Source organism: Haliaeetus albicilla, chromosome 27, assembly GCF_947461875.1.
Source record: "Haliaeetus albicilla chromosome 27, bHalAlb1.1, whole genome shotgun sequence".
Lineage (NCBI taxonomy): Eukaryota > Metazoa > Chordata > Aves > Accipitriformes > Accipitridae > Haliaeetus > Haliaeetus albicilla.
In genome coordinates this window covers 22778488-22793785 of record NC_091509.1, presented here as the reverse complement: position 1 = coordinate 22793785, position 15298 = coordinate 22778488, and the positions used below count along the sequence as shown (strand labels likewise).

General features: G+C 40.3%; 1 protein-coding gene across 5 annotated transcripts in view; it reads left to right on the top strand.

The window, feature by feature from the left end:
• Nucleotides 1-43: 43 nt before the first annotated feature.
• The window catches only part of JAKMIP2 (janus kinase and microtubule interacting protein 2), a 70775-nt gene continuing 55520 nt past the window's right edge, over nt 44-15298 (top strand). For 3 of the 5 annotated variants that reach the window (XM_069772542.1, XM_069772541.1, XM_069772539.1), the window contains exon 1: nt 128-237. The gene's annotated coding sequence lies outside the window, so the exon portion shown is untranslated. Of the gene's footprint in view, nt 238-15298 lie in introns of all 5 variants that reach the window. The other 2 variants (XM_069772543.1, XM_069772540.1) reach the window with 2 other exon arrangements.

Here is a 15298-nt window from a genome sequence, read left to right as displayed (position 1 = left end):
CGTTGCCATGGCGGCCGGTCGCGCGGCGCTGCGGCGGCAGGTGGGGCGGGGCCTGCCGCAGACCCCGGCCCGGCAGCGCAGGCCTCCGCCGCGGGGAGGCGGCGGGGCGGGCGCCCGCCCTCAGCGTCGGCGCGCAGGAGGCCGGCGGGGCCGGTGCTGGAGCCGCCGCGGCGGCGGGAATATGGATGCGCCGTGCTCGTCCCTCGCCGCTCGGCATCCTCTCCTGGCCGCGGCACGGTGAGCAGCGGAGGCGGAGGGGGGTCGCCGGGTCCCCGCGGCGGCGGCCGCGGCGGAACAATGACCTCGGCCGGCTGGGGGGGGGCCGGGGCCGGGGCGAGGGCGGCGGCGCGGGGTGAGGGGCCGGGGCGGCGGCGGCGTGGCGGGGGAGAGGGAGCGATGGAGCCGGGCAGGAGGTGGAGGTGATGGAGCCGGTGATGGAGCCAGAGGTGTGGCAGGGCGCAGCCTGCAGCGCCGTGCCCGCAGATACCTCGGCTCTCTCCGGTCCCGCGCTATTGTGTTCTAGGTTGGTCATTATCCTGCCTTCCCCGCGCTGAGCGCCGTGCACTGGGTGCGATTGCTGGTTACAAAGGAAGGGGCTTTTCCAGGGCTGAGCGCGGTGTGCGGAGGCTGCAGCCGGCGGAGCCGGGCTGGGCCTCGGTGAGATGGCATCTGGGGGGATAGTCAGCGCAGCTGAGCGGAGAGCAGCTGTGAAGGCACTCCCCTGGTTTATTTTTACTCGCGGTGCGTCTTTGCCCGTTCCATGATCTGCACAGCATTGCACAGGGTTTCTTGCCGAGCGTGTCTTTTTAGAAACGCGCCTGTGTGCGTTTTGGGGTGTCAGGGTTGGTGTATTTGTGGCTCTGTGTGTGAAGACATTCTCTCTTGCAAACGCAGACCCTGCAAGATGCATCTCTTTGTACGTGCAACACATGCTTTTTTTTTCACAGGCGTTAACTGATGAAACATGCCACTTGGACTGATGTGCAATTTATTCTTAAAGTAGCGGATTGCCGTCCCTCAATTTCATTATGGCTACTTAGGACAGATCTAGATCATGCATTTGGGATATCTTATGGCACTGAATACTCATTTGTAGTTGGTTTCATTTTTTGCTGTGAATGCAAATATATAAAAGATGCTAAGTGTACCTTATAGGCTGGGAACATAGAGAAATATATATTTAACAAGTTTAATTGGAACTGTTCTAAGGAAAAAATAAATGAGATGTATTTGTTTTAAACATTTGCATTCTGATACTGTCCTATGCATCACTGTAAGGTGACATGTTGGAGTCTCCCATTCTCAATGTCTCTTATTTGCTGGGTCAAATTCTGCACTGGTGCACATATCATGCCTGGTCTAGCAGTCTGGGTGGCTCATCAGGAGAATGTTTTGTCTCTTTTTCAGGCAATAACGTGAGGTTTATTGGTTCTACTCTGACTCAGGTTTTGTTTCTATTGATCTGGCCTACTGCTCTACATACGAATTTCAAATCCAGGCCTGCTGTGCTGTAAATGCTAGCATTGCTGGCACTTGACCAGGTTCAGATTGGTGCTTGAGTGAGGTAAATATCTGGTGATTCTAAGAGGTTCTCTGGGAATGGTTATGATATTGGTGAAGTCTGAGAGTGGGTTAGCTGGTAATTGTTGAAGAGGGTGTAAGACACAAGTGCCCTATAAGTAGTTCTGTAGCAATCAAAAGCCACCATAGGTGCCTCAATACAAGGAGGACATCAAACTATTAGAGTGTGTCTAGAGCAGGGTGACCAAGATGGTGAAAGGTCTTGAGGACAAGACTTATGAGGAGCAGCTGAGGTCACTTGGCTTGTTCAGCTTGGAGAATAGAAGGCTGAGGGGGGACCTCATCGCAGTCTACACCTTCCTCAAGGTGGGCAGCGGAGGGGAAGGTCCTGGTCTCCCCTCTCTGGTGACCAGTGACAGGACACGAGGGAATGGAATGAAGCTGCGTCAGGTCAAGTTCAGGTTGGACGTTAGGAAAAGGTTTTTCACCGAGAAGGTGGTCGGTCACTGGAACAGGCTCCCCAGGGAAGTGGTCACAGCACCAAGCCGGTCAGAGTTCAAGGAGTGTCTGGACGATGGTCTTAGTCGTATGGTTTAGTTTTAGCTAGTCCTGTGAGGAGCAGGGAGTTGAACTCCATGATCCTTATGGGTGCCTTCCAACTTGAGATATTCTGTGATTCTAATCAGGTTAACGGGGTTGCAGCCAGTCCCACCTTTGCTTCCACAGTGAGCAAAATCCCAAGGAGGAGCCTCAGGGAGGAAAGTTTCTGATGGGATTTCCATAGGAGTTGCCTGGTGGAGGTGGCTACCAGGAGCTGTTGATGTAATTGCACCTTTGGCCATGTCCCTCTCCCAGAACTGTGGTGATGTGGTCGACTGCTGGGATTCTCTGGTTGTCGGCAGAGCTCCTAGCTGAAAGGACCAGGCTGCCAGTGACAGATGCTGCAACCTTTCTGACTTGCTGATCTTGGACTGACTGTTCTGTTAGTGCCTAAGGTAGAGAAACATGGTCCTCACCTTGGAGATGAATTCGAGCCAGGTATTTCCACAGTGTCCACCCCAAGCTTAACTTCAGGCTCTGTGATACTGCAAATGCTAATGCATTGCCTCAGCCTCCCTTCTGATAATCTTGTCCCTGTCACCTTCCAGTGGCTTCTGATAATCCCTCTGTTTCCAGAGGCCATTCCCAGCTAAATAATCTTCTGAATAAGAACTTCTGTATCCTACTTATTAGGAACTGAACATAAGGTACAGCTAAAACATGGTTGTGTGGTAAGGAGGTGATTGGCTATTGTAATTTGTAAATGTATGCTGGGCTCTGGTAGACCTTTTATTATCAAGACCTTAATGTAGCTGGAAAGGTGCTGCATAATTTCTCTGTTGTTACAAAGGATAAGTGACCTCAGGGTATTCAAGTCAGGAAAATGCTGTGAAACATAACTGGCAAAATGATGCCCAGAATAATTTTCAATTTTTGTTTCTGTTCATCCATTTGATAGACAGTTGATACTGTGGTTAAAAAGTGTATAAAAATAGCCTTCCAACCGTAAAAAAAGGTATGGTGATGGATTCTACTATCATAAGGCTGGTATAACTCAGGTGTAACTTGAGCAGTTGAAATCCAAGTAGTTTGTTAATTATAACTTCTTTTTTTTTCCCCCTCTTCTTTTTAACCAAACTGTGGGAGACTGAAGATGCTTACAACTTGGCTTTCATTAGTGAGTCATGGTTATGCTTCATTGTGGTCCATATTTGTGCTTTCTATTTGCTTTGTGAAGTTGTGAGGCACCAAAATATACCTTACCAGATACCTGAATTTTGGATCACTTTCTAGTCAGTCATTCTTTGTATCTTCTGGGTTGCATCAGATTTCTCTTTAATCTTTGAGCATGGCAATGCAATATTTGGGTTCCAAGACTGCAAAACAAATGTTTTTGCTTTAAAAAACTACTATTTTACTTGAATTTACAATAGCATCTTTGTATTATGTGTTTCTAAATCAATAGCTTGCTCAAATTCCCAGCAGGTAACCTCTTCGAAGTTCCTCTATAAATCTATATTACTTGAAGATCTGGTCTTTACCAGATGGTAACAAATTTATCTTCCCATCCTCAGAGACAGATTCTCTGCTGCCTTCTCTTTAGTAATCATCTATATCTGTGCAAAGCATCTGTGCAATTCTCTGTGTCATCAGCTCTCAATATCCAGAATCCATGAAGGTAGAAAAATGTAATTTTTGTAGTACTTCTAGTTTCTGTATCTTTTAAGGTCTATTTGAATTTCTCCTTTAACATATGAGGACTAGAAATCTTTGCTTCAGGAGGTGGGGCTCTAAATAGAAAATTCAACAGCAAGTTGGAAGAGTCATGAAAAAGCTCTATGGTCTAGCCATACTGAATGCTGTCAGGTTAAATGAGCATAAATACAGCTTCTTTGTAAATGACAGAAAAACAATGTGGATCACAGTCTGCAGTTTCGATTCTAAAACATCCAATGAACTTTAAAGGAAAAATAATGACATGCAAGCACTTTCAGTTCATCTCACTAAAATTTATGGTGCTCTATGATTTGCTTGCCATGCATTTGGATCATTGGTGGGTAGCTGAGAAACTGTCACACATCCTGGAAACTTTGACCTGTGTTTTATCTGGAAGATCACGTGTAGATATCACAGCCAGTTCCCTATGTTGAATAGTATGAACCAGCTATTGTCAGAAGAGAAGCAAAGTGAACTGGTATATGTGACTATCCACATCACATAGTTAAACAAGAAAGAGGCAAATGAATGCACTACACAGCTGTGTAATGAAATCCTCTTAGTTTAACAAACACCAGTAAATAAGGAATACAAATGAAGACTGGATAGACCACAATTGCATTTCTAACTTTAGATGAAATGTAACTTTGTGATGAATAATAAAGTAAACTGATGTACCTAAGAAAATTGTTTAGATAGAAGAGCTGCTATGGTATGCCAGGTCTTCTTTTATGTTAAAAATGATAATGCAAAGTATAACATTATCTCAGATTATGTTATTGAAAATAACAAAATTAATTAATTAATTGAGAACAGCTGATGCTAAAATGCATGTTGTCTCCCATTGTCACTTTATGCATTCCTCCCATCTCCACCTAGGAGAAAATCTCTCACAGTTACCATTTAACACCTGTGCTCCATTTGTCAAGCTATTTGTTGAATTTTGTTGAAATTGTTTATTATAATATTCTTTTAAGTGTTTAGGGGAATGACTTGTTAAACCTTACATTGCATGAACTATAAACAAAAGGTCTAAATAACATGGAAATTAAAACTGAAAAGAAGAAGAAACAGCTGTTGAAAATTTCATTGAGGTCCCAGGTGGTTTAGGGTAATCAATAATGAGTGAGCAAATAAAGTTGGGAGAAATGGGGGAGTCAGGGTTTCTGGATTTTTATTTTTTTTCTTTTTGCTGCATGTGTGCTGGTTTGTGAAAATTTACTAAGTTCATTTTCCTTTAAAATGGATGCGGAAATATTTTTCATTATTCATTTCTATGGTGTATGCAAAATCCTTAGAACTCTTAATGTTACAGGTAATAGAAATTACTGTTTTGCATGTATTTGGGGTAGGCTTGGTGTAGAGATATTTTAGTAATGAATTTTAGAAAGACTCAAAATTGTACAAATACATATTATACACTTATATTTTTTCATGAACATGAATGTTATTTTTGTTCTTGAAGTTCTGTTATCTGTAGATAAGTCCATGGGGTTTTTTACGCTGTGTTTATTTGTACTTAATAGTTAAGGTTCTGCAAGCTGTTCTATTCTGTCTCTGTGCGTTGGTGAGGAACAAAACGAGATGCAGTCATTTTTGGGAATCAGCTAGGAGAATCTGCTTTAATTTAATACAACCCACAGTAATATCCCCTTCTCATCTTCCCTTTCTGATGGGAAATTATAATCAGTTATAATCAGTCTTACAAAAACAAAGAGTATACTGTTGCACTTGAAGAACATTGAGTAATTTACAGCTGAAAGAACAATTGTGTTGGTTACTATGTGGTAGCTTATAACTAAGCAAAAGGTTGCATTAATTAATTTGAAAATGCTTTTAAGAGTGAACCTGTAAGTTTAGAGTGTGTCCAGTAAGTGTTTCAGAGGCACAACTGATACCTAATAAACATCCATGCATATCCAGTGGTATTACTGACCTAGTGGTATTCAGCCTGTGTTTGCAAGGTTCTGTGTTAGCAGATCCTTTTTGAATTGCATCACGTATTTTTGTAGGTCACAGCACTACATGTTGCTGTTTTCTTGGAATATGCAGTCAGTGTTGGTGATCTCCGTGGTAGCCTGTGTTAGGTGAACTCAATGAAGATGTAAGCATTGTCCTTGGAAATTGATTTGAAATTATATACAATTGCTTATTGCCTAGTAAAATCTCTCTGAAATCACCATAAGATATTTTTCTGGTTTCAGATGCAGCCTTAATGGAAATCTGTGTGTTCAAGAGAGCATCCTGAATGTCTTATAAGTGAAACCTTTTAATATTTTTGTACTTTGCCATGTCATGTATGAACCAGCATCTCAGCTGGGTTTAATGGGTGATATTTCATGCTTACATCTTTGCCAGCTGAGATCGTGGTTCATACATGACCCATCACCTGCTTACGTGGGAGGAGAATGCTGCTCCCCTGATCAATACTAGATGATGCTTCCATTTTTAAAGCAGCACAGTTCAGCTAAAAATCATCCTGTAGATTTCAGGGGTAGTTTTAAAGTAGTAAACTGTAAGAATAAATTCTACATTTAACATGAGTTTCACTTTATCCTGGTTGTTTATTTGTCAAGTCCTATTCTTTCCATTATGAGTAGAGCTACCCAAGTCAGCATGTATGGTGTTATGGGGTATGTTTTCATTTGATTTGTTTTGTTGCAAGGACGGGGAATGACAGTTACTTGTCCCTCAGCTGATCAATGCCATTGATGGAAAAGATTATTTCTAGTGTTATCCAGTGAAAGTCCAGTTTTGGACCATTGTTAAAGAGCTCACAGACTCTCAGGATGTTGAAGGAACCCATCTTTCAACATATGATAGAAGGGTAAGAATCATAACAATTCAGAAATGAACACGACCAACTCTGGTCACAGTGTATTTGGAAGTGAATAATCTTGAGTGTTTCTAGTTAATGTTGCTTGTAAAGTTTTTATTTGTAAAGGTATTTTTAAAGGTATTTTGACTCTAAAAGAGGGATAGAAATGGCTGATGGGATATTCATATACATGTTTACATTTCTGCTGAAAAGCTGATGTGAAGAGACAAGCTGTAATTCATGTTGGCTTAGTTTTTGCTGAGCTTCCCTGGTAATGGGAATGTTCAGATTCTTTTCCCAGGCAACAGAAGGAAAGGGCAAGAGGGATAGAGGACATGGGAAATCAGAGCAATGTGTACATGAAGTTCTGCAAGGCAGGGTGGGAGAAGAAAATACATGTTTTGAAGTGATATTGTACTGCAAACTGATAAGAAACTGCAAGAAGGTAGTAATCTGGTTGTAAGTAAGGTGTCCAGAAAAGAAAACAATTCATCGTAGAGATCTACATTGCTAAAAGTGAACGTGGGAGGTCAGAACGCAGATTTTTCTTATTTGTTCTGACATCACTATCTACCTTTATGGGCTGTAGCAAGAGCTGAGCTAAAAATGGCATAAACTTTCCTCCCTGTTACTTTAAATAGAAAAATTACTTAAATATCTGACAATCTTTAGTAGTGAATGTAAAATATCCTCCTCTGATATCTGTAAGACAATAGATAATCACAGTTATAGCCTTAGAAAGAAAGAAAAGGAAGGGTTTCCAGGAGAAAGATATGGGGCATGAACTTGCCCTCACTTTGTTGTTTTCTTGCTTATATGCATTTCAACTAAATAAAAGATGGTTTTGTTGTCTTGTTAAAATCTAAATCAAAGAAAGGAGGGCATGATACTATAAACTCTGGGAACTGCAGTGTTTCTCTTTCAGGCTGTACATGTTGTCTCTGGCAATGGTTGAGTGTGGCCCTACTTGTGTGAAATACATTTACAAAACCATCTTTTTAGTAAACTAAAAATGGGCCTTGAATAATGCTCAGAGTACAAAACCAGTGAAATGTTTTCTTAGACCCCCATCGTGCAATGAGCTGGGCAGGTTGATAGAGTTCATCCTTTTCCTGACATTCCTGCCATTCTTAAATAGTGTGTCTAATCTGTGTCCATGTAAATCTCATGCTGAAAAATACTGATTCCAAAAAATTTCCGTTTCCTTTCAGGTTAGTGCAGGATTTCATGTTTTCACTGGTAGTGTTCTTCTCAGTGTGCATTGTGGTATGGCAACTTCTAGGGAAATAATTGTATGAAAAAGAGACAGATGGTATTTTAGCCACAGAATACTAGAATATTGGTTTAACAAATCTCCTCAGCTTCACTGCAGCTAACAATAATGCTTCTGTCCTCTTTTGACTGTTTCCATGGAGTTGCCAGCAACTTGGATAGAGTTTTTTGGTTCATGTTTTAGAGCAAGGGCCAATGGTAATTTTAGCATGAGCGGCCTAGCAGCACCAGATTCATCCTGTATTCCTTGTGTGGAGCCCTGAATCCAAGGGATATTGTGAGTTGGTTCTGAAGGTTTTTTAATATTCCTGAAAATTATTGTGGTATTGATTAAAAATCTAACTACAATACTATGATTTTTGTGCAGTCAAAAGCAGGGGGTTGTTAGGATTTGTTCTGAAGAGCTGTTTATCACCATTTGGGGGAATAAAACACATATAAACTACTAGCATGTGAAATCTGCCATGTTCTCACTATCAAAAGACATACGGAACAGACTTGTATAAATGCTGCAAATATTTGCAGCAAGTCTGAGCTGAGTTTTTGGGTTCATCTTGGGATGCTGAATTATGACATCATACTAAAATTGTGTACATCATGCTTTAGTCACAGTTTTCATGAATCATGTATTCTGTTATGTGACATAACACAGACAGTATGGTATGCAATAGTTAGGGCTTGATTTTTATTCTGAAACAATGCAAAGCATAGATGAAACCTGGTAAATAAAAGCCAAAGCAAAGACTGAATTTTGAATTTATTCAAACCCGACTAGCAAAATGAGACAGGCTTTGGAGAGACAGGGAATTTTGTATGGCCAGTGTTCCCCTTGTAGCTAACAGAATTGTTGCAGTGATGGGAATTGGCTTATGTGGAAATGTTATTTCCTTAAATATTGCTTAAGACCAGATCAGTGAACAAGCATGAATCCAATCTAGTTACTGGGATGAAATTTCCAGCAGGTAAGCACTGGAAGTACTCCTCTATTTCCAAGGGACTGTCACCATTTTGTGGGAGTAGAAAATGTCTATCTCAAAATTGTTGCAGATTGTTGGCAGAGATGGTGAAGCGAACAAAGGCCACAAGGACTTGCTGAGGATGAAAAACCTTCACAGTGGTATTTGCATTAGTTTTCTTAATTTGCATTAAGAACCTGCAAACCCAGGGAAGAACTACTAAAGGCCACAGAGTTTTGTCTGATGAAAACATGCAGAAGAAGTTGTCTTTTTGTCTGACACGGGGTGGATATCAGTTTGTATCCCTGAACTGCCATCAAACTTCTCTAATTGAAAGGCCTAACGGCTTGATTTGAGATTTTGACTTGCCATGTTCTGAAGCTCTGGTTCTAGAGTCAGCACTGGGATCTAGAGCCAGGGTGCTTGGATCGGCACTCTTGATTGGAAAAATCAGGGTTTACCTAACCTGAATCCTAGCACCCTTTTCTGGTGGAGAGTTGGGTCAGCAGAGTTCCGAATTAGCATGTTAATCATTATCTTGGCAAGAGTTGAAATGCTGGCTCTGGGCCCCAAAGAAAACAAGTTTAGAGTAGAGTTTCTGCTTGTTCGCATAGCTAAATCCACTTCACAGTGGAACCAATGTCACCCTCTCCTTGAGCAGAGCCAAGTGTCTGATAGCAGGGCTTTGGGAGGAGCATGTATATGACTTGTGGTCCCTATCTGCTCTTATGCTCAGAAAGCAGAAAATTAAAGTATAACTGAAATTGAAATATGACCCTTAGAGCGAGCTCAGGTGGGGTTAGACCCTTCCTATGGGCAAGAAAAATAAAAGCCCCTTTCTTTTAATTGCAATTTCAGATATGAGTGACTTGCTCTGTAGTGACAAAATAACTTGCCCATGTGACAAATTCCTCTTTAGTAGAACACAGATGATTACACAAATGAGACACTTCAAGAATTCTTGATAGTCCCTCCCTGATATTATAGGTGCTATGTTATCCCCAGAAACTTTCTCCTGAGACTTTGCAGATTTCGGAGGATTCAGTCAGAGAATGGAAAGTGGATTGATCTGCTTTGTTACAGATGATTAGTTGATCCCTTGAAATAGACAGAAGATATGAGCTAGTGCTTGTACCAGCATCCTTGCTGAAGTATTTTTTTCCTTTGTGGTAGGGACTTCTGAGAAAGGTGAATATCACTCTGAAATATGGGGAGTAAGTAAGCATATTTGGTCGCATATGCCCTGTTTCTCATTGTTGATGGAACAGGTTAGTATTAACAGTTCACTGAGCTATTAACTTTTAAATACTGTTGAGTAGTGATTGTCAGTTGTGCTGAACCGCGCAGTGTTTGCTCACGTTTCTGTTGTTCTCTCATGCACAGAGGAGCTGAAATTGCCCCCCCCCCCCCGGCGCTGGAAATCCTGAGTCCATTGACATGTCTTCCTTTTTGATAAGCCTCACAGAATCAAGTATACTAGTATGAATAGTGAGCAGATTTGCATTAAGCACCTTACTGTTGCTACAAGGAGAACATCAGCACTTAGACAAATGCCGCTGAGGTTCTCGAGTGCAGCCTAGATTCAGTGAGACCACAAAATCCAAATTTGTCAAGAGGCTGGCCTGACAATAACTTATGGAGGCAGATTCCTTTCCAGAATTAGCATGCGATGATGATTTGGTTATCAAATGTGTGTTTGGTGATACTGCATATTAGAATCCAATCTGACAAGTGTTTGCAGCTTCTTCAGTCTGCTTTCCTTAATGTGTGATGGAAGAAGCAAGTCTTTCTTGCAACTCTCTAGATTAGCTTGAGAATGTAAGTTGGGGAGGAGTGGCTGCTCTCTGTTAGGATTTTTTTCTTTATGCTGTAAAAGCTGTTCTGCCAAACAACTGGTTGATGTCAGATTTAGTAAATAAATCTTCACAAAACTCACAGGTGTTGTAAACTGAAGCAACTTGGTTTGATGGAGTTGCTTGATTTTGACACAGCTGTTTCATTTTTAAGTGTGACAGTATATAGATCAAAATAGTATTCTCAACAATGATGCATTGATTTCACAATAGCAGGGCAATTTAATAAGACAGTTTCAATATTTCCAAGAGAGAAATATCAAAGTTTCCATTTCTTTTCTGTTAGGCAGGGAAATTCTTAATTTTCAGGATTTTCCATACTACATAAACTATGAATTTGTTTTAAACCAGCTATAGATTTTGAGACTATATTGAAATCTACTTAGATTTGACCCCTTTTCTTCCCTCCCCCCATCCTGCAGGACTTTCTAATTTTTTTAATGCTGAGAAGGGGAGGGATTTAGAAATTACACAGAGCGGATTTGTCTTGCAGTATTAATCATGATCTGGTCTAGAATTTCATGCCTTCAGACCCAATAGGGTCAGTACAATTTTAGGGACAGATGCAGCCCTTTGGTTAATAGGGTCGTATTGTGAACTTATGGGGCTCTGAAGATCTCGATCTATTGTGCAGATAATTGTATTTTCTTTATTGATGATGCTGGGGTCTTCGGGGGGACAAATAAGTAAATAATGTTTACCAAGAAAACAAAGCACAGTTCTTAGGTTTGGAAACAAAAATACAAGCCTAATGTTTCTCATTACTTTTAGCAATATGACAAAATATTATACTTTTTCTACTGCATGTCAGTAAATATTCTTATGATGGTGGACTTCCATGTGGCTTTTTAATGCATAAATACATGCTTGTCTCTTGGTCAACATTTTGTATTCCTAATTCTAGCCTAATCTATGCTAAGGATGACTTCTCTCTTTGTTTATTGTACCAGTGCCATTGCCCATATCTAAACTATTGCTTCCAAAAGTGACTAAGAATACCTCCTATCTAAAAGGAGCTATCATACATTGAAGAACTGCTCAATTTTTCTGACATGTGCGAAAGTACACAGATGTCTAATCCTCTTTTGCCCTCATGGTAGCTGGGTGCACTTTCTCATCAATTGGGAATACATTTCTATTTCCCATGAAAACACAGGCCTCTGAGAAGTCTTAGGAGAAGGGCATTTGCCATCAAGTCATTTATGTTACGCTTGTATTTGAGATATATTAACCGTTGAGAGATGCCAAGGAAGCACGGTTAGTGGCTGCTGAAGCTACTTATTTTTGATTTCTATACAGTCACATGTGTTTTTAAAAACAGCATATGCACTTAGAGCTCCTGGAGGACGCAGCTTGCCAAAAGCACAATAAATTTTCCTTTGGGTCTTTAAAAGTGGATGCCTGAAGAGAATGTTTACTGGCAAATGGAGGCCATCTATTTCACAACTGTATAAACAGTACATATGAGATGTCAAATAAGTCTCTTAGATGGCTAATAATGAAAATTTCCTCCATGAAGTGCAATTTTATATTTCTTAGTGAAGATTCGGATCACTTAAAAGAACTTAAAATCTTAACCAGAATAATTCGTTAGGGATGTGCATAGGCTTAAGGTGGAGATGCCATTTGGGAAAAAAAAAAATCTTCTGTGACATCCTTTGCAGGTAGGAGAGACAGAAAGTAAAATAATAGTTTTTAATGTGTTCATTATTAAAATATCTTTTTTCAAGGACCTGGAAAAAAGAGGTATGGATGGCAGGGAACAGTCAAGGTATTAGCAAGTAACTGAAACATTTCATCCAGTTCTAGTGAAACATTGTCCTCTGTCCCTTAAGACTTAACAGAAATAATCTCTGTAGTGTAAAGAAAATGACATCAAATCCCCTATGTATATATGGGAAGTGCCAAACTATTGCCCAAATTAGAATTCTGCAAACTCAATGATTCTACTAGTGAAAAATGCAGCACTACCAAAGAGTGATCTAGGAAACATGGAAACTTCAGGCAATCTTTTAACATCTAGCCAGGAAAAAGCCACCATCTTCAGGTCATAGAATGGTTTGGGTTGTAGGGGACCTTTAAAGATCATCTAGTTCCAACCTCCCTGCCATGGGCAGGGACATCTTTAACTAGGTCAGGTTGCTTAAAGCTCCATCCCACCTGACCTTAAACAATTCTGATGATGAGGCATCCACAGCTGCTCTGGGCAACCTGTTCCAGAGTCTCACCACTCTCATTGTAAAAAAAAAAAAAAAAAAAAAATTTCTTCCTTATGTCCAATCTAAACCAACCCTCTTTCACTTTAAAACCATACACCTTTCCTATCTTATTACTGCAGTTGCATCTTAGCATTGTGGGATATGATAAAATTACATGGGGCACATCCCTGTGTGGGGCTCAAAGTCCATGAATACCACTTCCTCACAATTATGCATACACTTCATTTTATCCTGTTAGTAACTGGGAGCAAATGTAATAGCTGGCAATATGGCTAACACTTCACAACCCCCCCCCCCCAACGCTTTATTTTACTACAGAAGTGGTGAAATAATTGGCATGATTTACTTCCTGCATTGGAAAGGCAGAAAACGTATTAAGTATATGAAATTCCACCATGTGGAATGAGATCATAAAACTATGCCTGAGCACAGTTTATTCTGCAATGTTTTGACTTGCTGCTTCTTGATAAAGCAGTATTGCACATACCATGTTTAACTCCAGAAATCTGTACAATATGCCTACCGTAGCTTGATGTGCCTCATAAAACAGAAACCTGGGGTGATACAATTATCCAAAATACTTCACTATATATTTTATGTGTAGATATATGTTTTTATTTAAAACAGATACTTCTTTTAAATGTAAATTGTAATCATGATTGGTTTTCTTTTTTTTTCCCTTGATAAACTTCTATCACACAAATAGAAACATAGGATTTCTCAAAAGCAAAGTTCAGCTACTGTGTACCAGCTATAGCCTACACTAGCAATTCAGCCAAAGCTACACTTAACTTCGTAGGGCAGCATTTGTTTCACTTCTTTTGCTTTCAATCCAAAGATACTTCATAGATCTCTTAGCTCAGATACCTTTTTCCTGTCTGGAACAAGGAATTTCTATTTTGAGAGGAGACTGCTGAGTCTGTTCTTGCTTTTCACAATAACCCAAGGTGGTTTAGGACTCCTATGGCTGGGTCTGATAAATCACCACTTTGAATTGTGTAGTCATATCCCTTAAAGAATGCAGCACATGTTAGTGAATATTTTCTATTCTTCTCTCCAGCTTGCCCTGCAGTTTTCTTTACTTTGTTCCAAGTTATTTTCATTTGAATCCCAATCTAGTATGCCAAACACATCTATGATTACAGTATATGTTGTCTAGCATTCAAGTCTATGGTAAAGAAAGTTGCAGTGATACTGAAAAGAGCCCAAGCATCCATTGGAGAGGTTACTCAGCAGAGATGAGTTGGGTACTTGTGCCCATCTTCATTATACATCTAGACCAGACAATACCTATACAGCAAAGGGCGCTGTTCAGTTATGTTTTACCTTAAACCCAGTTTCATGTTTAAACTCTAATTGGGCTAAATGATGCTTCTCTGGATCTCTCTTGGGAGAGGAAATTAAGATGTGCTATTTTTAATAATCTGAATGCTGGTTAACACTGCTGAAGTGTTCTTAGTCGAACCAGAGCTATGAATTCTTAGCCTCTCATTACCCATCCATCACTACAGCATTCTAGTACGTGTGTGGCATTGTTCAAAGAGCGAGAAAAAACATCAGTACATTAATTTATTCATTTGTCAAGATGAAAGGCAGTATGGCTGATTAAGATTCTAAGAGTAAATAGAATCCGGTTTCCTTATTTTTTCCTAAGTCCCGAGGCTCAGCTGTAAGTGCATCTTATGAATTCATTTACCCTGGCAGACATACTGGTCTACTTTCTGCTTCTGTTGCAGTCAATGGCAAAGTTCCCTTTTACTTTAGCACTGTACAGATGTACCGGTAAAGCAGTTTTAAACTGAAGGTGCTTTTTCATATTTCAGGCAAGATTTTTTTAACTGCAGTTTCGTAGACAAGTGGGTAACTATTTGATTGGAACTTCTTGTTATAGGGAGAGAAAATGGAGAGCTCAGTCCAACAGTTTTTCAATGGTTCTCTGTAAAGTTATTTCACGCAGGTGTTTCTCAGAGTTTTGCTATTTCAGATACCTCTTGTATTTGGTGGCCTTCATATTAGGCAGCTGTTGCATAATTAGCAGAGTCTTTCTTCTTGCTATAAATGTACAGCTATACGTATATTCTTCTGTAATGAGGCCTGCTGGGAGATGCGTTAATGGCAGACTAAGTGGCCATGATGACTGTTGTACAGATGCATGCTGTCCAGTCAAAGTGGACAGCAGCATCTGGGGTTAGAAAAGGGGTATTTTTTTCTGTCTTTTGAAAAGTACTTTGTTCACAGTAATTGCAGTAGGATTTTTGAACAAGTTGTAAGATCTTTGAGGCACAGACTACATCTTAATTTTTCCTCTGTCTTATCCCTATGCTACGTAATAACTAACTGAGGAAGCCTTAATTCTGAGTATTCATTAGTGTGTAAGATTGCTGCTCTGGATTTTAACTGAAG